The sequence below is a fragment of the Microtus pennsylvanicus genome, chromosome 1 (assembly GCF_037038515.1).
Source record: "Microtus pennsylvanicus isolate mMicPen1 chromosome 1, mMicPen1.hap1, whole genome shotgun sequence".
NCBI lineage: Eukaryota > Metazoa > Chordata > Mammalia > Rodentia > Cricetidae > Microtus > Microtus pennsylvanicus.
Window position 1 is genome coordinate 96,540,984 of NC_134579.1, and position 17,718 is coordinate 96,558,701.

At 52.0% G+C, this 17,718-nt stretch overlaps 1 protein-coding gene and 1 non-coding gene across 4 annotated transcripts in view; one reads left to right on the plus strand and one right to left on the minus strand.

Annotated features, from left to right (window-relative positions):
* Elfn1 (extracellular leucine rich repeat and fibronectin type III domain containing 1) overlaps positions 1-17,718 on the minus strand; it is a 66,133-nt gene that overhangs the window by 12,603 nt on the left and 35,812 nt on the right. The gene's annotated exons all lie outside the window — the stretch shown is intronic.
* On the plus strand, positions 5,544-5,647 carry LOC142842780 (U6 spliceosomal RNA). The gene has a single exon (XR_012909455.1). It is a non-coding gene; the product is annotated as a U6 spliceosomal RNA (small nuclear RNA).

The window sequence follows — 17,718 nt, forward strand, 5'->3', positions numbered from 1 at the left end:
ACACACACACACACCACACACATACACACACACAGACACACACACACACACACACAGTGACACGAAATGCACCCACAGATAAAGCAGAAGGCAGCCTCAGGAGATGGTCCCCCAGGACACTCCTTGCCTCTCTCTTCTTTCACCAAACTGCACACTTTCTGTCACTGGTCACCTCTGTCCTTCATATTTAGGAAGACAAACATTGTAACTAAATTGTTCATATATCCTGATTTCTTAATTCTGCTTTTTTTTTTTGACAGGATCTCATGCAGTGCAGGCTGGCCTCAAGCTCCCCTATATAGCCAAGGATAGCCTTCAGCTTCTGATCCTCCTGCCTTTGCCTCCCAGATGCTGGGATTGTGGGGATGCCTCACACACCCCATTTATGTGGTACTGAAGACAGAAGCCAGGACTTCCTACATACCAGGCAAGCTCTCGGCTGACTGAGCCACACCCCTAGGCCCAGTTCTTTATCTTTTTGGATATTTATTTTTAGGGGAGGGAATAGTTGTTTTGAGACAAAGTCTCCCTGTGTAGCCCAGGCTGGCCTGAAACTCTCCCTCTTCCTGCTTCTACCTCCTGGGCACTGGGAATCCACCCCATCCGGTTCTGAATCTTCTTCCAGACGAACCTTCAGGGCAGGTCTCTATTGTTTTCCCAAACTGGCCACCTAGTGCCGACTGTGAATTAATTCTGGAGTAACTTCCAGGGAACGTTCCAGCAAGCCTCTTCGCATTGTTATTTTGTCTTCCTGTCCCCCAGGAAGACATTATCGAGCTCTTTGTAATGATCCTAAATTTTTCTTGTCAAATTTTCTGGAAATTCCTTGGGGCTCCAGCGCTGCTGTTTTACTGTACCCCTCTCAAGCGGGGGACCAATTATTTCATTACTTGTTCGGATCACTTGTTCTTCAGCGCAAATGAAAGTTATTGATCTGCGTTATGTGTTTTCTCTCTGGCTGTGTACCTTCATATTAAATTCATATATTAAATTATTTTTTTCGGTTGCTTCTCTTGGGTCTCAAATCATGCGGATGGCAAATAATTACAATTTTTCCTAGAGACGGCCGTTCATTTCGCTTTCCTGTCTTATTGCTATGTCTACTGTCACAGCACAAAGAGAAAGGTGCTGTCTTTTTTTCTAATAAAAGTTTTTGAACAGGAATGATTTTTTCTTAATGCCATCATTTAGAACAGTCTTGGCTGGGGCAGATGCTCTACTCTGATAGCAAAGTGCTTCCTCATACCTATTTTTAGCTGTTACTTTAAAGCCAGAAGTTGGCACTGGAGCTTGGTCAAATGCCCTTTGTCATTTATTAACACGGTGTGCTGGCTAGCTGATTGGTATTATATATTTTATTAATAGATTGCTCTAGCTCGAGGCCGTCTCCAAATTCTTTGTATGAATCCTGTATAATCGAGGCGGATCATCTCTCTGATAGTCTTCAGACCCGCGACTGTGTCTGCTCTTGTCTTCCCAAGGTGATTTGGATGGCATTCATGGACAAGGATAGTGGGGGGGGGTTCACTTCTGGGGTGTCTTTGCCTCTTTGGGAGTGTGTGGCCTTTCCTACACCCCGAAGGTGGTCGTGGGCTCAGTCTCTGATGTTCTTGGAGGGGAACCCCCCACTCTCAGGGATTCTGCTTCTTTCTGTGGGGCTGTGTGAGTGAGCATCCCTAACCTAGACCACCACCATTTAGAGTCAACCCACAGAAGAGCAGGAGACAGGGTGATCTCTGAGAACACATTAGGAACTCGAAAGGGACCTTTCTTGGCAGATGCAAGAGTAGTTGGGGGGGTTGTGGGGACCTTTGGGGAGACAACCCCAACTAGTGAGGTCTGGTTTGGGGGGCCACTGCCTGTGGCCCTCTCCAGGACCCACAGGGCAAGGCTCAAGGACATCTGTGCACGAGGGTACTGCAGATATACAAGAAGAAACAGAAGACCCTGACAGCCCATGGCTCATCCCTCCTAACGGACAGACAAACGGACACCATGTGCAGCGTCAGAGCTCCCAGCCAGGGTGGTTTATGAAGTACAGCAGCAATGTCACCTCCTGTGGTTGCTAGGGTGTCTCTACCTTGGCATCCCTGAACCCAGGCCAGCCTAAGGCTTCCCGGGCCACCACAGAGCTAGCTAAATCAACCGGAATCAACCTGCAGCGGGGCCAGCATGTCCTGAAAGTGACTTCCATGCCTTACCGCTGTGGGTGTGCATGCTGTGTGGGAAGTAGGGGGTGGAGGCCAAGGCCTCCTCAGTGCCTAGATGGGGGCAAAGCACCAAGGCTGAGCAGAGCCAGCAGTGCCACCAATCCCTTCCCTGAGCCTTTGACTCACAAACCTCGATGTGGAACAGCTGCTGGACCACTTGTTACCCAGCAACAGCAGCCCCAGAGTCTGCACATCACACGCCAGGGACAGGGCAGGTGGTGGCTCCACCCCCCAGCTTCCCTCCCTGTCTGCTATCTGCCGAGGGGAGTCCCCAGTCCTCCGAGCCATGCTGAGCGGCCTCATGGTTCTCATGCTGAGGTGGAGGCTGCCGCAAGGAATCCAGGCAACACTATGAGCACAAGCCAGGACCCTGAAGCTATTGAGCCTTTTTTTCCTCCTGACTGGGACACCTGCCAGCCATAGGCTTCCCTGAAAACCACCACTTCTCCTCCTGTGTGTGTGTGTGTGTGTGTGTGTGTGTGTGTGTGTGGTGGGGTAGGCTAGAGGTAACCTAGGCTAGTATTACTCTGTCAACCTTATTTTTGGAGAGAGTCTCTCACTAGCCAGATAGGGTAGACTGGCCGACCAGAGTGCCGTGGGGATCCTCCTGTCTCAGCCTCCTCAGCACTGGGATTACAAGATGTGCCTCCACACCCAGCTTTTTATGAGTCCTCTGGACCTGAATTCAGGTCCTCACACTTCTTCACCCAGGGGCCCAGAAGCCCAGCCCCAAGGATGCTCCTGAACTTCTCCGACCCTCATTTCACCTCTCTGACAGGTGGGCCAGCTATGAAGTGTGAGCAAGGCCACCATGACAATCAGTATTGAGGGTTTCTACGGCCATGCATGGCACAGGGGGACAGTCAGTACAGTGTGGTCCTGCACAGGGCAGAGAGTGAGCAGCTGCAGGCCTTCAGCTCCCTACGGAGAAAGTGCTCAGTCATTCTGACTTCTGTCTCCTCTCTTAAAAAACAGAGACAATGAAGGGACCTCCTAAGAGAGCCACCCACCCGTGGAATTCACACCACCATATCACAGGCTCCTAGGCACTGTAGCTTGTGATGGGAGTGGGGGATGGGAGGGAAAGAGGGAAGATGGCTGAGGTTCAGGAGGGGAGCGGGTGGAGGAAGACAGGTGTGGTGGCCTGCCGGAGGAACACAGAATGCACCTAGCTGGAGCAGGGCATGGCTTTCTATGAAGTCATACAGCTCTCCAAGGCTGAAAAACAAATAAACCAAAAGCAACAAATAACGCAGAGAATGGTGCAGGGCGGGAGGGTGCAGAGACTGGAGAGCCGCGCCAGAGTGCAGGGCAAACAGGGGTGCAGCGATGAGAAGGGGACCAGGGCAGAGGGTCCAGAGCAGGGGTGGAGGGGTGGAGCGCCACCTGGTCCCTCACCATGGGTTGGGAAGGCGGGATGTGGAGGTCACAGGTGGGTGGGTCTTGCTCAGGCCACGTGTACGCCTTAAGAACACAGCTTCCTTCTAGGACCTGGGGCTCCAAGATCAGGGTCCCTGGAGCTCTGGCTTCTCCAACCAACAGGTAAAAGGTTTTTACTAGGGAAGCTGAAGAAAAATGAGATTGGAGTCCTCAGGCAGAGGGTAAAAGCTCTCCTCGGGGGCTGAGCTGACGAGAAATCTGGGGATTATAGGGTCATCCCTAGGAGGGTCCATGGCCACTATGAACCCTTGAGAGCCATCAGCTCCCTTCAGCCTCTTCCACTGGAAAGAACAAAAGTTAAGCTTAGCCAAGTTACACAGCTTCTAGCTATGTCAGAGCCTGAGGGGATCTCCCCACCAGAATAAAAGTCTATCCCTTTTACTCTCCTGGGGTGGAGTGACCACAGCCTAGGACAGTCTAGAACTTTCTATCCTGAGAACTGCCAGGGCCAGTGTGTATGCGCATGTGACTTCATGAGCAAGTATGCAGCCCTGGTTCCCGACTCCGAGCACTGTGCCCAAGCCTAACCATCGCACACACACACACACACACGTCTGCCTCCTGTCTCGCAGTAGGAGCTCGGCTGCCAGGCTGGCAGCTGGGAACCGTCCATCTTTGCTATCAAAGTTGGGCCTGGAAGTCACCCAGCTGGGGTTGTGAGCACAGCCCCAGGGTCACACCAGGCTGATGAAGCCCTTGGGGGTTTAATCTGGGCCCATGGCTCCCTGCCTATCTGCCCTTGTCTCTGAGTCCATGTGTGTCACCTGCCACCCACAGGCAGCAGCTTCTAGGCCACACATTTCCTAGCCAGAGCCCCCTGGCCTTTCTGGCACACACACACACAGCCATCTTTCTGCTCTCCACAGAAGACCCACACTACTGCTAGGATCTCAGGGCCGGCAGAGGCAGGATTTAAAGCTTCCAGTCTTCCTCTGAGGCCACTATCCTGTTCTTTCTGCCAACACCAGGCAGGTGTCCTGCACCTACCTTAGGGGGCTGGGCAGGGTCACTTCCCACCTCTACTCTGGAAGACCCTAGGTAGCCTCCCAGATTCCAGCTTGAACTCTCTTGGACCTGATGAGTCTCAGGGCAGTCTATGGGTTCTGTTCCCACCCACACTGTGACAAGTTTGAAGATCCTACAGTAAGATCCAGAACTTCCTTCTAGTAGGATTTGTGGCTCAAGACCTTATGTGGCCCCATGTCACCACAGGGAACAGAAAGACAGAAGACGAACTTGCAAGAGGCAAGCTTGGTCTATATCAGAGAGATATACAGAGCAGAATAGAGGCGGCAATGGTCCATGTGCTGGCCAGTTAGATATCAACACAAGGTAGAGTGATCGGAAAGGAAGGAGCCTCAGTTGAGAAAATGCCTCCATAAGACCCGGCTGCAGGCAAGCCTGTAGGGCATTGTCTTAATTAGTAATTGATGGTGGAGGGTCCAGTCATTGTGGGTGGTGCCACCCCTGGGCTGCTGGTCCTGGGTTCTATAAGAGAGCAGACTGAGCAAGCCATGAGGAACAAGCCGGTAAGCAGCTTGCTCCTCCATGGCCTCTGCATCAGCTCCTGCCTCCAGGTTCCTGTCCTGCTTGAGTTCCTGCCATGACTACTTTTAAGGATGAACTGGGTCTAATCCCTGATGAAGGTGAAAGAAGTGTCAGAAGATATACACAGCAGGATTGCTCCTGCCGGCCAGAGAGGGACTCAAGAGTCCACAGAGTATCGGGTGGCAGCATCACAGGGCACGCATACTGTGGAACATTATACAGCAATGAAAAAGAAACAAACCACCCAGCCACAAGCACACTCCTGAAAACACCTGCTGTGCTGTCCCTCAGGTCAAAGTTCGGCAGCAGAGTCCTTCACCAGATTTGGGTAGTACAAGTGTAGAACTGCTCGCTTCGGCAGCACATATACTACAACTGGAACGATACAGAGATTAGTATGGCCCCTGCATTTTCATGACGTGCAAATTCGTGAAGCATTCCATATTTTTTAGTGGACACTAGATGTAAAGCAAAGGGTAACCAGGCTACAATCTCAGCTCAGAGAGGCTGCGTAACAAGGAGGACCGTAAGAGGGACGCATGCATTTCCCAGGGAAGAGGAAATAGATGAGATGTCCTGAGTAAACTGGGGGCAGGGTCGAGAAGTAGAGCGAAGGGGTTGGGGAGATGGGAGTGCAAGGGATCAGGACAGTCGAGATGGGGACGATGGGGATGGAAGGAGGGGAGAGTAATGAAGGAGTTATCCTGATAGAGGGAGTCATTGTGGGGCTGGGGAGAAACCTGGTGCCAGGGAAACTCCCAGGATTCCACAGGGATGACCCCAGCTAAGACTCCGAGCCATGATGGAGAAGGCGGTGCCTGAACCGGCCTTCCCCTGTGATCAGACTGGTGACTTCATCCAGTACCTGGTGGAAGCAGATGCAGAGATCCTAAGCCAGGCCCTGGGCCGAGCTCCAGGAGTCCAGTTGAAGAGAGGTTCAAGGGATGATACGACCAACCGTGGAGGGGGAGGCAGTCAGGATCATCAGGATCATGATGGGGAAACACACAGAGACAGCTGACCTGAGCTTGTGGGAGCTCACCAACTCTGGACAGACAGCTGGGGAGCCAACATGGGACTGACCTAGGCCCTCTGCATCTGGGTGACAGTGTGTAGCTTGGTCTTTTGTGGGGCCCCTGGCAGTGGGACCAGAACCTGTCCTTGAAGCATGGGCTGGCTCTTTGGAACCTACTCCCTATGGTGGGATGCCTTTTTCGGCCTGATGCAGGGGGAAAAGCTTGGTCCTGCCTCAACTTGATATGCCATGTTTTGTTGATTCCCATGGGAGGTCTTACCCCTTCTGAACGGAGACAGAAGAGGAGTGGATGGGAGAGGGTGGAGGGGAGGCAGGGTGGGGAAAACAGGAGGAGAGGAGGGAGGGGAAACTGTGGTTGCTATGTAAAATTTAAAAATGATGAATAAAATATGAAAAAGAAGCTGGACGGGGTAAGGGCCTCTGAAAGAACAAATCAGAAAAGGTTTAGTGCGCCCAGCGTATTTATGCAGATGATTCCGGGAAGGGACAGCTTGGTTCAGAAAGCCTTTATCAGTGATGGACTTGAAAAAAGACAGGAAGATAAGAAAATAACAACAATAGTGTTGGTAAAAAAATTTATTATTAAATTTTTGATTTTGGCATTTAATCAGTTGACACAAAATCAAGTGGAATCATTAGTTAAACAACGCCTTTAGATTCCACGATGAAATTAAGGGAAATCTTTTTTTGCTCGTATCAATAAATACCCAAAAGAGAGAGAGAAAATAAATGTAAAATTGCATGAGGATAAAGAATCACAAAATTAAGGAAGGGGAAAGGACTCGATGTGGACTTCTTCATTGACCCAGTGGCTATGGGGAAGGTTCCCAGCTCTGGGGCCGCTGGGAGATGGCTTAGCGGGTAAAGTACCACACATGCATGAGAATCCAGTTCAGACACCTCAGAACTCATCCATAAAGTCCTGGGGGAGGGCAGAGATAAGTACCCCCCACCCTGCACTCACTGGCCAGAGAGTCCAGGCAAGTCAGTGAGTTCCAGGTTCAGCGAAGAGACCCTGTCTCTAAAGCTACGACAGAGGAAGGTGTGGGACAGTCACTGGTCTCCACCCTCATTCACGCATGTGTACGCATGCGCACGCATGTGCACGCATGCGCACGCATGCCATGCATAGACATGAGTTAAGATCTACAATGACTGAGAATAACACCTACAATTCTAGCACTCGGGAGGCTGAGACAGGGGGATTACAAGTTTGAGGCCAGCCTGAGCTACATAGGGAACCCATGCTGTGTCCCTTTCCAGATGTTACAATGGCCAATTCTGTTCTGAGGACTTCAGCGGAATCCAAAGTCAAAAAACAAGCAGAACAGAAAGGGACGGAACCCGCTACTGTGCGCGGGAAGCCTCCGGAGTGGGAGAAGCCACCTGGGAGGGATCTCCACTGTGTTATTCTTTATACCTTTGGTCATAGTAAATATTTTATAATTAGTGAAATATTTATTAGGGATTCCTTAAATATTTGAGATGTCTTGAATATTTTATAATAAATTTTAAAACGTTTTGAAAAGGAGCTGCCTGTGGTGTCGGACTGAGTTCCCCGTCCACGGAGGTGTGCAAAGACAAGGACAGGCTGCCCTCAGGGGGGCCTTGAACCTCAGAAGGATGTGGGTTCAAACACTGGTTTTTGGGGTCCTGCTGAGGTGGGTAGGGAGTGGGGATCAGGGTCTGTCTGTCTGTCTGTCTCCAGCTCTAGCTAAGGAGAGAAAAAGCGGTTTTCCCTCATTCTGAGGACTAGGCTGAGATGTTAAGTCATCACAGGGGCTCTGGGCAGCAGGGGACAGGAGCTTGGTCCATCTCTTTGTCTCCATAAACACAAACTCCGTCAGCTGCCAAGGGTTGGAGCCAGCCACACAGCACAGCAGAACCGTGGGTCCCAGGAGGCTGCACATCCCTTTCAGCTTCCCCCAGGTTGTCACACATCTCTTCAGCCACCCAGGAGCCACCTCAGCCTCTGCAATCACTGGTTTCAGCCCAGAGGGGGTAAGGCACTTCCCTGGAGACACACAGTCAGATCAAGATAAAAATGGTAAAACTGAAGTCTCGGCCCCTCTCTAGACTGTTTTCTAACTCTTCCTAATGACAAGGAGACAGCTCCTTGGCAAGTGGATTTCCCCTTGCTCTGTCCCCAAGACTTGGAGGGGTTGGTGGCTTGGGCAGGTGATAGAGTAGAGAGTCAGAACTCAGACTTTTCTAGAACCCTCAAGTGGCTGTCCTTAGCTTTATAATTATTTGTGTGTGTGTTCATGCACAAATGTGTGCATAGTCACATGTATGAGGGAGAGAACATGTGTGCCATCACACACGTGTTGGGGTCAGAGGACAACTTCAGGTGTCAGTCCTTGCCTTCCACCTTGTTCAAGGCAGGGTGTCTTTTTCGTCCCTGAACACGCCAGGCAAGCTGGCGCATGAGCTTCTTGGCAGCCTTCTGTTTCTGCCTCCCATCTCCCCGTAGGAGTGCAGGGAGTATAGATACACACCACTGCATTTGATATGGGTGGAATTCGAACTCAGTTCCTTTGCTTGCACAGCAAGCATTTTATCTGCTGAGCCTCTGTCATTAACTTGAATGTCACCTAAGGCTTTAGAACCTCAACCAGAGGATGAGCAGAATCCTCCCTAGCTGACCCTGCATCCTATGTGATGATTAATGGACCTCCTTCTGGTCTAACGTGCTGTGTGGACAGTGGGCGCAACCTCCTCTCCAGTGCCCTTTCTTTCCTAAGAATATTGATTTATTCTTGTTCGGGGACTCCTAGCAAGAGAGGGCTTCCTGGAAGGGGTCACAGAGAGCCTTGGAAATGATGCTGTGCAGGCTCCTAAGGTGCTCGTGTGCCTGCTTGCTTCTACCAGGTCCCAAGATCCAGGACACCCATGGAGAATCTATGTCCAAGAATTCTGATTGGCCGCCAGCTTCTATTCTCATCATATCCTTTAAACTTGAGGGCTAGTGAGATAGTTCAGGAGGCAAAGGGAATTGCTGCCACGTCTGACGACCTGAGTGGGAGAGAACAGACTCCAGCAAGGTGTGTGTGTGTCTCTGTGTGTGTACGTGTGTGTATATGTGTGTGTGTCTGTGTGTATATGTGTGTGAGTGTATGTGTGTCTGTGTGTACATGTGTGTATATGTGAGTGTATGTGTGTCTGTGTATGTATGTGTGAATGTGTGTATGTGTGTATATGCGTGTGTATGATGTGTGTGTGTGAGTGTGTATATGTGTATGTGTGTGTGTATCCAGCTAGGATGCAGATGCAGTAGAAGGAGCTAAAGCAACTACTTTGGCCCCAGACAAAGAAGTCACAGCAGGAGATGCCTGCCCCTACCTGCCCTGGCCACCAACCCCTGAGCCCTTATGTGTAGGATACAAATACTTTTTATTTACTGAGTTTTGGTTCATTCTCTCATCTCAGTGAAGAATGAAACCTTGTTTCTTAGGGGATCCAGTTACTGGGGAGGGGCTCAGCAGGAGCATGGAGGTGTCTGGAGGGAGGAGGATGGAGAGATGGGAACACATCCCTACTCTTCAGCTTATGTCTGCCATACCTGGTCCCTCCTCTCACCACCTCCCTCCACGGGCCACCCTGGTGAACCTGTCTGGCTCATCCACAAGCCTCTGGCTCAGAAGCTGAGCCTCAGGCTCCCCACAGCCTCCACTGAGTGCAGTCACTCTGGAGCTGCAGCCCTACTGGGTGTTTGAAAACCAAGCAGCCATGGAACGCCTGTGATCTCGGCGCAGCAAGTAGATTGCTGGACCAGAGAGACAGACGTCCGTGCTGGAGTCTGGGCAGAGGCCAGCTCCTCTCTGTATGTGTCCTCAGAGCCACGGCACCGTGAGTCACTCGGGCAGCCTGACAGGAGGGCTCAGGCAGAAGGCACCAAACAAATGCTCCCTTCTGCAGGATGTTCCCCAGCTCTGGGCCATGTGTCTCCACACCACAGCTCTGACGACAGCATCTAGCTCTGCGTCCTCAGCCTGATGTCACTCAGGTCACCCGGCGGATCACTCCAGCCCCCTCTCCTTCATCACGCCTGCCCCTCCCCTGCAGCTCCATCGCAGTTCACAGTGATGCCTGGAGGCATGCTGGGATGGTGGGGGTGATGTAGGGAACAGGGGCACAGCCATTGGGAAATATGGGTTAGGGCAGTTAGTTTATGTACACTGGCAAACTTATCCTGGCCAGCAGGTGAGTGGACTCAGCCCCCTTCCTGGCAATAAGAAACAGATGTATCTACAGGATTCCTTTGCCTCTCTTACACTCTCCTTCTTTCCTGCCTGAAGCAGGCAATGGCTGGAGGTACAGCAGCCGTCTTAAGACCACGAGGACAAATGCTCATGATGACAGAACAGGACCTGGAAAGACTGAGTTTTCAGGATGGCGCCCCATCACCATGCTCTTCACATAACAAAGAGGAGCCCTGTGTGGGGTTCAGCCCTACAGTGCGGGTCTTTGTTTTACACACTCTAACTGGCGCAGCATAAAAGAACGCCGAACTGTTTTACTAGGGAGTGGCTACCAATTCAGATTCCCTGCAAATGCTTCTGACTCTTAGGTGGAAAGTTTCAGGCCAGGACTCCTAGGTCTTAATCTCCTCTCTCTCTCTCTTTAATAAAGCAATAGCAAGCTTTGGGCTCTGAGCCTCCCTGGGGCTACAGCACCCAATGAGAATTTAATAACATTGTTTTCTTTCCATTGAATTTATTTTTATGATTATGAATTCTATTTATGGCCGGGGAGACCTGTTTTCCATTTGTGTTGTGCTGTAAAACTTCCCTTTATATAAATGTATTTAAGTTTTTAAAAAGCAGATTGATTTAGAGAGAAGCTGTAAAGGGTGTCATGGCAGGAGAGGTGGGGCCCGTGAGGGGCACACTGGTGGGGTGTCTGAGCCCATTGCACTGCCCTCGGATTGTTGAATCACCTGGGGGAAGTCCAGGGCAAGGCCATGAAGGTCACAGCCGTCTGTTGCCCTCTGGGAACAGAGCCCTGATGCCCAGGGGCCTGTCCAGCCCCATTGCTCCAGGGAGTTTCTAGAAAGCCAATCTCAGAGTCATGGGTTGGACAACTTGGGGCTTGGTGGGGGCAGGAGTCTGGTCACCCCAGCCTTCTTCAAGCCGCTCTACCCGCCTGTGGCAAGACTTCAAAAGCAGGGACTCCAGGAGCCGCCTGACCTTTCGCTAATTAGCTGGAGCTGTTTGCTACGCGGTCTCCAGCCCTTCCCTAGACAGCGGCTCAACAGGCCAACATGGCTGCTGTCAACCCCTGTCGCCCTGGGGCACATAAACAGTTTTGTGCTGGAGAACAGCGGAGCTCAGCAAGCTGGGCTTCTGCAGCTTAAGGAGGGAAGGCAGGATCACTGGTTCTGGACAAGTCAGCAGATGCTACCTGGATAACAGACACTGGGTCCATTTCTCAGACAATGGCGGAGAGGCAGAGGAGGGGGAGGGTCCTTCACAGAGGGTCTGGGCTCCACCACACCAACTCCAGGGTGTTCTAACCACACCCATCACCACGGCCACCAGACAAGCTCAGTCCCTGCTCATGGACACAGAATCCAGCCAAGGACTACATAACACGGAGGGGCCTTTCTGAACTCTTAATAGTGACTTCCAGGAAAGAGGCTTCTAGGGATGGAGTCCCTGTACTAGGAACAAGAGAAAGGCAGGAACGGGGAAGGTGGGAAAGTGGCAGAGCCTAGAACAACTAGGTGTAAGGGATCTTGGAGAGCAGAGGCATGGCTTAGTGGTAGAGCCCCTGCCTAGAATCCCCCAGTGAGGGGCTGGGTTGTGGCTCAGTGGTAGAGCCCCTGCCTAGAATCCCCCAATGAGGGGCTGGGCTGTGGCTCAGTGGTAGAGCCCCTGCCTAGAATCCCTCAGTGAGGGGCTGGACTGTGGCTCAGGGGTAGAACCCCTGCCTAGAATCCCCCAGTAAGGGGCTGAGGTGTGGCTCAGAGGTAGAGCCCCTGCCTAGAATCCCCCAGTGAGGGGCTGGGGTGTGGTTCAGTGGTAGAACCCCTGCCTAGAATCCCCCAGTGAGGGGCTGGGGTGTGGCTCAGTGGTAGAACCCCTGCCTAGAATCCCCCAGTGAGGGGATGGGGTGTGGCTCAGTGGTAGAACCCCTGCCTAGAATCCCCCAGTGAGGGGCTGGGGTGTGGCTCAGTGGTAGAGCCCCTGCCTAGAATCCCCCAGTGAGGGGCTGGGGTGTGGCTCAGTGGTAGAGCCCCTGCCTAGAATCCCCCAGTGAGGGGCTGGGGTGTGGCTCAGTGGTAGAGCCCCTGCCTAGAATCCCCCAGTGAGGGGCTGGGGTGTGGCTCAGTGGTAGAACCCCTGCCTAGAATCCCCCAGTGAGGGGCTGGGGTGTGGCTCAGTGGTAGAGCCCCTGCCTAGAATCCCCCAGTGAGGGGCTGGACTGTGGCTCAGTGGTAGAACCCCTGCCTAGAATCCCCCAGTGAGGGGCTGGGGTGTGGCTCAGTGGTAGAGCCCCTGCCTAGGATCCCCAGTGAGGGGCTGGGGTGTGGCTCAGGGGTGGCATGCTGACCTAGTGTGCAGGAGTTCCTCAGTTCCATCCTGAACTCCTCCAGATTATAACTCAGTGCCGGCAACTGAGAAACAATGTCCCGCCCCTGGGTTCCTGAGGAAGCCCAGTGGAGCATATGTGTGCCTCCTTCAGACCTGCAGGAGCCTGGAGGCCATCTGCTCTGCCACCTGCCTTTCCAGGTAGTTGTCTGGGAACCGTACCATCCTCCATTCAGTCAACAAACACTCATTCAGGGCCTGTGTCTGCCAGGTCCAGGAGGATGCATTTTAATACTTGAAATGTCAAGCCTGGGGCACAAGAAGAAGGAAGGAAAGGGGATGGGCCTAAAGGAAACCCTTAGAAGGGCAGGGGTGGGCATATCTCCAGGTATGGGTGCTGTGTGCTTGGTGCAAGCACTCTGCTTCAGTTTCTCCATCGGCTACTTTCCCCTAAGACCCCAGGTGTCTCACAAATACTCTGGCCTCACTAGAGAGGCCCAGGAAGCCCTGTATAGATTTTGAAGGTTGGGGATGGAAAATGACTTCCCCAAAGCCCAGTGGCGACAACTTCAAAGGCAGAACAGTTGGGAGGGAATGGGAGTGATCCCGTGAGAAGAGGCGTGGCCCGGGGTGAGGCCAGGCTCTTCACGTTCGCACTCGTGGCTGTGCCAATGCCCTGAGATCAGTGCAGCCAAATCTGCCCAGTTTTATGGCGGTCACACATGCTCACTCCTCCATGTGGGTCTTACCATGTCAGGAAGTCCCGGGGGTCTGTGTTGTTGGAGCATCTGCCCCCTCCTCTCTTTGTGTGGCACAGCAGAGACCAGGCGTCTGCCTTCCTGAATCCCAGGCTCTATGAAGGCATCATCATCCATGACTCTTCCTCCAAGAGGCCTCCTGGGCCACCTTCCTGAGAGGTCTGACCTCCAGCAGAGAAAGGCACCGTATGGCCCATCTCAACCCCGTGTGACACAGGAGAGCACCTCACAAATTTCCAAATGTTTTCCTACTGTAGTTTGGTAACTCAAAATGTAGACTTCTTCAAAACTCAAATGCAGCAGGCAAGCAGTCTCTGGAGAAAACCCCCCACTCAAAAGTCAGAGAACAGCCTTAGGTCCCAACAGCACCTCCTATTGGTCATGTGTGGTATTACAGCCCTGCTCCGCTGGACAAGCAGAAAACTAATAAACTGGCATAGAGCCCAGAAAGGAGGAATCCAAGCCCCGTTGTTCCAAGAGGGCACACCTCAATGATCTTGTCCAGCCTCTACCACCTATAGGTGGAATTCTGTTCAAAACAGCATTTGCTAATGGCAGAAGCCTCATCTCACTTTCCACCAGGGTCCAACCTATATCTGTGGTGCGAGCTCCTGCCAGCTGCTGGCTGCCTCTTGCAGTCCTACGCCATCCCCTGTGGCTTCTGTCTGTTAACAAGGGACAGAGCTTCTACATGGGACTACATGAGCAAGGCCTGTATCTATCCAATGTCTGGCTCTGCCTCCATCTCCATGAGAGACTGACCATGAAAAGACCACCACCACCCCTAGCAACCTTTCCCTCCATCCCCAGGGCACAGGCTGCTTGGAGAATGACTTGGGAAAACTAAGTGTGGAGAATGAAATCTTGGCTCAAGGGCAGCCCTGTTGCTGAACTAACCAGTCTTGGAGAAGGTGGCCACTAATGGGGCTCTAAAAGTACCCAGATCACCTCATTTATGCATGTGAGTATTCAACAGTTCATGCATGGATTCATTCATTTGTTCATTCATCCATTCATGCATTCATTCACCCGTCCATCCATCAATCCATGCATTCATCCATTCATCCGTCCATGCATCCATCCATCCATTCATTTGTCCATGTATCCATCCATCCATCCATTCGTCCATCCATCCATTCATCCATTCATCCATCCATCCATTCATCTGTCCATGTATCCATCCATCCATCCATTCGTCCATCCATCCATCCATGTATCCATCCATCCATTCATCCATCCATCCATTCATCTGTCCATGTATCCATCCATCCATTCATCCATCCATTCATCCATCCATCCATCCATCTATCCATCCATGTATCCATCCATCCATTCGTCCATCCATCCATCCATTCATCCATTCATCCATCCATCCATTCATCTGTCCATGTATCCATCCATCCATCCATCCATCCATCCATTCGTCCATCCATCCATCCATCTGTCCATGTATCCATCCATCCATTCATCCGTCCATGTATCCATCCATTCATCCATCCATCCACCCATCCATCCATTCGTCCATCCATCCATTCATCTGTCCATGCATCCATCCATCCATCCATCCATCCATCCATTCGTCCATCCATCCATCCATCTGTCCATGTATCCATCCATCCATCCATTCATCCGTCCATGTATCCATCCATTCATCCATCCATCCACCCATCCATCCATTCGTCCATCCATCCATTCATCTGTCCATGCATCCATCCATCCATCCATCCATCCATGCATCTGTGCATCCATCCATGCATCCATCCATCCATCCATCTGTCCATGTATCCATCCATCCATCCATCCATCCATCCATCCATCCATCCATCCGTCCATCCATTCAACATATCAGCCTTAGTCTCTGAGCATCAAGAAAATATCTAGATTTCCTGGTAGCTACGTCATTCATCCTTCTCATTCAATCTGGAGGCCCTGTGGCTGAGAAGAGGAATAAATAGCGTCTCCCAGTGTCATGCACCTCAGAAGATCCTGGGGCCGAGGACTTGGAAAGCAAAAGGTTTTATGGGGGTGGCAAGGTGGCTCTGGGATACTTGTGCCCTGGAAGGCTGGCAGAGCTGGAGAATGGCTGAATCTGTAGCCTGCATTTCCCAGGCTGGCGGGGAATGTTAAAGGCGACAAGGAACCTGTCGCTGGAGGACTGTGTGGTGTGTGTGTGTGTGTGTGTGTGTGTGTGTGTGTGTGTGTGTGTAAATAGACAGTGAGTGGCGGTAATTACCTAAAATTGTGGGTTAGGAGCGGATGTACATAACCAAAAAATACACGGGGAAGTGGGGGGAGCACTCATCAATTAGAACTAATTACTTAACAGCTAATTCAAATAATAATGGACTGTATTTGAATATGCTAACGAGGCCAAACCTGCCTCGGTAAAGGTAAATGGAACAAGAATAGCAGGAGGCCTCGGGCTGAGATGAAACCGAGGGAAAGCAGTCATTGTTCCTTCTGCAGGCCCGGCCCTGGCCACCACCTACACTCCATCCCCAAGACTGGCCAAGGTCCCTGCTCTGGGACACCTGTCAATCCCAGGCAGCCCCAGCTTCTAGCGCTTGGCAGAGTCCTGGCTGCAGCGATGCCCGAGGGAGAAGCGAGAGTACATGCCCGGTTAGCCACACAACAGGCCTGAGACAGGAGAGAAAACTGAATTCTGAGGACAGCCCATGGCCTGCCAAAGACACCAACCCAGGGCAGGGCCAGGACACAGTTTCTGCCACCATCAGACTTTGTAGCAAAGCTGTCCAAGACAGACCGCTGCACCAGCCAGCACCACCGCAAACACTGAGTGGACGTCAGGGGGCTGGGGGCAAGGGTCCTGTTGTCCCACTGAGCTATGAGCCGGTTCTGTGTTCTCCATCTAGTGCTGCGTGCTGCCACACGCAAGTCAAGGCAGTCGCCAGGAGTCTGTCACGTAGCATGAGTACGGGCATGCACATATGATTGCACATATGTATATGCATGTGTGTACACACACCTGAACACAGGCAGAAGTCAGTGTGGGCCTCGAGATGGGGTCTCTCGGGTGCATGAGCCCAACAGGCTCCCAGGTGATGAAAGACTTTAGCTGGCCCTTTACAGGTATCTGAGTGACAGCAAATGACAGATCTGTGGCTCTGCTGGAGGACACACTTACACACTCACACACACAGCAGGAGGCATGCCACCAGGACTGCTTGTGGCTGAGATCTGGACACCTAGGACTGAGAGCTGCTTCAAGTTGGATAAGGGAACAGAACTCATGGGAAAGATCCTGCGGGCTCACAAGGGTGTGGTGGCATTCAAGTGACATCCCTGGCTGGTGAGACTTTAATAAGCCCCTGAATTGAACTTTCTCACTTGGGTCTACCTAAGAGCCTCAGCCATCACCTAGGCTGCAGGATCTGAACTCAGGACCCACTCTGGAAACATATATATCGTCTATGATGCTGGAGAAAAGAGAGTCAGACCAAATTCAGAGACTCCAAGGTAGAAAATTGAGAGTTGGATTCTTCACTAGAGTTGCAACAGGCCAGTTAGTGTCTGGGGCCATTACACAGGGAGGTAAACTGAGGTTCTGATGCCAGATCGCCCAATTGGTTGGTGGGAAAAGGGTATGAGATTCCTCTACAGATGGGTACCTTTGGAAAAGCCATGGAAAAGTCAGTGCACTGGCCAGGGCAGGTGGGTTCCCTGGGGTCCAACTTTCTCCGATGGGGGCACCCCCAGTGTTCCCAGGATGAGGGCTAACTTGATCGACTTGCAAATGTCCGGGGAAGAGGGGTGGGAAAAACCAACAGCGCCCAGAGTTGACATTTGCATTTCAAACACTTATATCAGCAAAACAAATAACAGTAATTATACCATTTGCATATTTGTGCCAGGATTGTTTAGCATGGGGGGAGGAGGGGCGCCTGCTGATGCCAGCAGTCCAGCCTCCTGCACAGCTGTTCTGCCCGCCACTGCCTGCATGCCACCCCCTGTCCCCGAGACCACACCTCAGGTTCCCTGCAGGAAGGGGAATGACCACCAATACCTGACCAATACTTGACCCCGTGACCCCAGGCCAAGCACCGGCTCCTCACCTCATCCTCTGCCCTGTGCTCACACCACTGAGACCTCTCTGTCCCCTACAGTGTGTCTCTCTCCTCGCTCGGAGCCCCCCCACGTCAGGACCACCAGCCTGGGAGTCTCAGAACCGGCTG